Genomic DNA, 6,217 nt, shown 5'->3' with positions numbered 1-6,217 from the left:
ACCCACAGCAAGAACAACCTAGCTAATGTCATGCTAAGCATCTGACTACAGAAACATAGATAAGTGAATGTTATTTTTAAATGTTATGTTCAGAGAAACTTGATGTAGATCAATACATAATTAATACAGGTCTCTACCCACCTTGTCCCACGTGCCTCTGGAAGAAAGGATGCTGATTTAACAAACATTGAGCTATGCTTACTAAAATGGATCCCAGGCAAACAGGCAGCAAACACTAGCTGCATCCATTCCATAAGCTACATATTATTTTAGGAGCCAAGGGCAGAGTGATGAGCAGGACAGTAGCCTGACATCCCAACAGGAGAACAAACACACTCATGCTATCCATAAGACACATCCAGAATATAAAATACTGTGTGTAGAGATGATCAGGGTAAAACAATGGCTAAGATGAGCAAAGAACTCACAGCGGCAGGGATGACTGAATTCTGACCAGAATGCACAGTGGGGAATGGCCTGCTTATAGAAGGGCTTCAGGGATGTGTGTTTTAGGCATGGAAAGAGGCCAATGAGGAACAAGCAGGAGAGGGAAGGGAGGTGGGTCACAAAGTCATGAATCCCTGTTTTCTTCTTAGAGTGGCTGGGTCGGTGGAGCTTAAGCCTGCATCCTTGGTCTGACTTTGCTCTCTGTTCTCCTCCTCTCCACACAGGGCCAGTCAAGCCTGGAGTGGAAAGCTGATAGGTGTCTAAGCTTGTCCAGTGTTCTTCATTGTGGAGAAGCTCAGCCTCGGAATAATTTGTAATTAAACACTGTGCGGATTGTCATTTTTCCTTGCTCTCTTGGAATAAAGTATGCTTGAAAAACAGAGAGGATTCAGCACTAAAATTTTTAAATGGTATCAAAACTCAGCTCTAGTGCTCACAGGCAGACCACTCTGTGCAGTGGGGGGAGGCATGTGCCTGGAGAAACGTACGAATCCAATGGGCAATGTCAGCTTGGAGCAGAGGGCACAGAGAGGAACAAGAGACCATGGTCTTAGTTCCTCTTCACTCCCCTGGCTACCCCCAAGAGAACTTCCACAGGGCACTCCTGGGTTTCTGCTCTCATACCCATGTGTTCTCTTTCACCATTATGTTCTCAGGAGTTGGGTGTGAGGCACGAGGCAACTACTACAGTAAGCATCCCAACTTCCTATGTACCCCCCTCTAGAAGAAGCATTGCTGATCTTAACAAACATTGAGTTATGCTTACTTATGAATGTACCCTGTAAAGGAATTTATAATCCAGCAACGTGGCTGCTCTGGCTGAAATACAGACACACCTGTCATCCCAAACAATGTAGGTAAGGTTGATTTGTAGAAGGAAGTGACCATGTTAGAAAGAGACATCTAGTTAATTGAGGGACAGAGACAGTGAAGAATCAGAGAAAGATGTGACAGAATGAATGGGAGATAGGATATGCCCAGTTCTCACAAGAACAGACAGGAAAGAAAGTCTACTTAAGGGCAGTGGAGAGAGAGAGAGAGAGAGAGAGAGAGAGAGAGAGAGAGAGAGAGAGAGAGGAGAGAGAGAGAGAGAGAGAGAGTCAGTCAGTTGGTTCTGTTCAGCCAGTTCAGTTGAGTTGTTGAGTGGAGAGAGTCAGAGCAGTAGAGTGGAGTCCATTACAGTTTAGTTTATGTAGCTCAGAGGCAGTTTCTACACGGACAGTTTTATAGAGACAGGTTGCAGAGACAACAAGCCAGACACAGATGAAGAGAGAATGAGCCAGAGAATAAGAAAGAACCAGACGATTAGAAGAAATTGCCAGACTTAGTTTGACGCCAAACAGATCAATTCACCGAGAAGCTGAGAGAAGCCAGACTGAATCAGTCAGTTTAGAGAGGAGTTTTGAGCCAGAACAGCTGGGTTGAACAAGCCAGCCAGAGTTCAGAAAGGATCAGAAGGGACAGCAGCAAGCCTCTGAGATGACAATTACATCAGGCAAATAAAAGTTTCTTATGCAGTATCCTAGAACTCTCTTTTGTATGACGTAGAGTTCTTTTGAGGAGACAGGACAAAAGCATCCCTATTCACAACTTCTCAGGTGTTCATGAGGAAAGTGAAAGGAAGCCAATTTCCTTTTAGGGTAGAAGAGTCTGGGGTGAGGGTGGCTAAGTAAACCAAAGCAGGATATTCCAAATTAGCTAACGTCAAGAAGTTTTTATAGTGCAATGCGTGTCAGGTAATAATAGGCAGCAAAGGTGGAGAAGTAATTGCTGGGCTCCCATTAACCACACGGGAACTACTTCTGAGTCTGAATGGCGGGATCGGAGCATGCTTGCTCGGCATGAATCAGATAGAAGAAAAATAGCATTGAATTCCTGAAAGGGTGATAGGTGGGTGGGAGAGCTACAGATGAAATGAGGCGTGATAAGACTCCTGTGATCTCTGCCTTCCACATCGTTCTGGGGCAGAAAGTCAGACAGCTTCAAAGATTAGAAATAGGATAAGAATTACTTTGGGAAGAGTTATCGGAGAAAAAGCTCACTTCCCGCCAAACTTCTAAGCCGTACAAACATGGGTGGATTTTAAAAACCCAACATTTAAAAAGAAAAATCCCAAAAATGAATCAGTCTATTCAAATGAGTTGGAATCCTCTACTTAAAGAAAGCAGAAATCTTGTGGAAAGTTTCTTGTGGCGGTGGTCTGGCCCCTGTTTTCTTTGTAATGCTTTCCTCTGTATGGGAATATGACCTCACAAGGGGAATCTGATTAAATTTGGTGCAGGTCAAAACCTGTACCCCTTTTATCTGATGATAAAGGAGGAAGAGAGCAGAAAATCAAGAAGGGGAAAGGTTAGGAGACAGGAATTGAGTCTCTGTTGTACATGACAGACATCTGTGTAATATTGAGTGAATGCTAATGAAATCTTGTCACCTAAAAAATCAACAATACACAAAAGAGAAAGTTGAGGTTGCATTTGTTTACAATTGTATTTTTGATGTCTTTAAATTTGTGTTTCTTCTTCTCATTCCCTATCTCCAACACAAACCTAAGGTCCCTTTATTTATTCATACACAACTAAATGATGATAAATACCACTCTCTTTGAAGACACACATTTTCTAAAATATCCAATGACATGACATTGGGTGACATGACAAATCTAGTGACATGAGATTTGAAGAAACACTGAATCCTCACATCTAGCATTCACTAGACCTACTGATAAGAGTCACCATGGTTAAATGAGCTAAATACCTAATAAAAAATGGAAAAAAAAAAAGAGTCACCATGGAAACGTGTGTTGTCCACTCAGACTCTATGGTGGTTTGAGTGAGATGCTCCCCATATTCTAGGGTATTTGAATACTGGGTCCCCGATTGGTAGCTGTTTGGAGAGGTTTAAGATGTGTGGCTTTACTGGAAAGTATGTCACTGGAGACAGTCTTTGGGATTTCAAAAAGCCGTGTTCTCTTTCTGCTTGGTGCTTGTGGTTTGAGATCTGAGCACTCAGTTCCCAGTCCTAGCCACAATATCTTCCACCTGTTGACACCATTACAGACCCTAACTTCCTGGAACTGGGAGCACAAAATAAAGTCTTTCTTCCCAAACTGTTTTATCATAGCAACAGAAAAGCAACTAAGACAGATTGTATAACAAATTTAACACATAAGGACATTTTGGTCAACCATGGGCTGAGTATATGAAATGGACCCAGAACAGGATACTATCTAATGACATCACAGATATCTTACTGTGTGTAATCAGACTCTTAGGAATTTCACACAAAGATGAAAATTACCTGATGAAACAATTCTCATGCGATGTCTCCATGAGAAAGTAACAAATGACTTAGACCGTAAACTTGATGGCTTATAAACAGCAGGGTTGTTTCTCACAGTTCTAAAGAACTGGGAAGTCCAACGCTAATGCACAAATGGACTCGAAATCTGGTTCATAGATGATGTCCTCTGGTTATGTTCTTGTACTTCAAAAGGAACAGGTGGCTTTCTGGGGCCTCTTTCATGAGGACACTAACCCCACTAATAATGGTTCTATTCTCATGACCAAATCACCTTCCCAAAGACTTTAACTCCTGACACCATCACCTTATCTTTTAACATTTCAGCATAGGAATTTAGAAGGATGGAGGAGAATAAATGTTCAGATAATAGCAATTGAATGAGGACATTCATCTTTTGAAAAAATTTTCCTTACCCACTTCTGATGTACACAAAGCCTTATGTTTGCCTGTCTGTGATATGATGGTCCACAAACTGGTGCCCAGATAGGATAAGATATAACTGACAGGGCTAGAGGAAGGAGATGTTCAAATGTGGTAAACATGGCTTCCCTGGAGGACAGAAGGAGGTACGCATCTTTCAAGATCTAAGAGTGGTAAGAAACAGACGGCAGAGGGGGACACCTGACACAAGGTGATGCTAAGAAAGCATATATACCCTCCGGGGCCTGTGGGATCTTGAACATTCTTAACAGTTACTTTAAAGAATAAGCAAGCCATCTCTCGGTAAGATAGAATGTGTCTTCAGAAGACTGAAGGGACACATCAGGGGGCACAATTCAGATGCAATGTTTATAAGCTGTCAAGGTTAGAAAGAGCCTAGAAAAGACTTTTAGAAAACTATTTTGACAGAAAGAAAAATAGGAAGATGGAAGGTCTAGTCACCACCATTAAGAGTAAAATAGCACAGAAAATTGCCTCTAAGAAGCACCTTAGGGTAAGTCAGGGTGGGCTGGAGGGAGGAGGCTGCTTTTAAAAGCTAAGCTGGAGCAAAGACTACAGGAAAGAGGTCACCCTGGAGCCTGAAGGCCCGAACAAACACCAAGTCTTCCTGCAGTATGGTAGGCAGAACCTAGAGTTGGGTACCAGGAGGAAGCTGAAAGCCAGAATGATGCCAGCACAGCTGGGACTTGGGACTGTCTGTGCTTTGGCTTCTATCCCCTAGGTCAGGCAGAACAATGTGGGCCTGCTGGATGTGTTGCCATTGGCTATATGATGGACTCTAAAGCAGCTTCCAAAAGCAGGAGAGACTGAAGCTCTTTTAGAAACACACACACACACACACACACATACACACACACACACACACACACACACGCACACACACACATACACACACACACATACACACACACACACACACACACATACACACACACACACGCACACACACACACACACACACACACACGCACGCACGCACACACACACACACGCACACACACACACACACTTATATTAATAATGGTCCCAAGTACAAGATGACAAGCAGTTCAAATATACCAAGGAGGAGCCATAAGTGCTTTCTTTAAGTGCATGGTCATCGTTTCTCAGAGTTAGACATGTAGAGGAAATGCACAGTGTCAGCTTGGGGCTATGCGTCATTTCTGACCTCCAGCACAGGGCTGAGAACACATCCCCTGCAGATACGAATGCACTGCTAAGCATTGTACAGATATTTTAGTTTAGGTTCTCCCTAAGCATGCCTTTCCGAACACAGCAGCTGGAGGCCTAGGGCAGCCACAGTCAGAGATCTAAACAGCTTAATCTCAAGGCCAAGGTGGTCTGGACCTACATCTAACCAGGGACCTCTCTGACATTAAGATGATACAACCTTTTCACATTATTAAAATGTTGTAAAAGACACCCTTATACTTATACTTATTTTATTCTAGCATTTAATACATTTTAAAAAATTAAATCTCAGAAGTATAAAAGATAAGTAAAAGGTTACTATGCATTAGAAATCCCCCTGCAGAGGGGCTGGAGATATAACTCGGTCTGTAGATTACTTGCCAGGAAGTCATGAGGGTCTGGGGTCAGTCCCAAGAGTTACAAAAAGAAAACAATACTTTTAACCTAGTGTGGTGGTATACACCTGTGGGCCCAGCACACAGGAAGCTGAGGCAGGAGGATCAGGCGTTCAAGGCCATTCTTACCTACTTAGTAAGTTAAAGTCTGCCCAGACCTCAGGAGACCTATTTATAAAAACAAACAATAAACAATTGTCAGGGCCAGTAAGATGGCTTGCTGCCAAGTCTGGTGAACTGGGTTTAATCCTCAGAAGATGCCTGGAAGAACTGACTCCAAAATATTGTCTCCTGATCTCCACATGCATGCTGTAACATGTGTATCCTGTGACATACATGTGCCAGTGCATACATGCAGACATACCCACAATCAATCAATATAACAAATTATTCTGTACAGAGGCTGAGCTAGCTTAACTTCTGACCATAGTATGGGAAGGGCC

Source organism: Mus musculus, chromosome 1 (genome assembly GCF_000001635.26).
Source record: "Mus musculus strain C57BL/6J chromosome 1, GRCm38.p6 C57BL/6J".
NCBI lineage: Eukaryota > Metazoa > Chordata > Mammalia > Rodentia > Muridae > Mus > Mus musculus.
Note: the sequence above shows the minus strand (reverse complement) of the source record.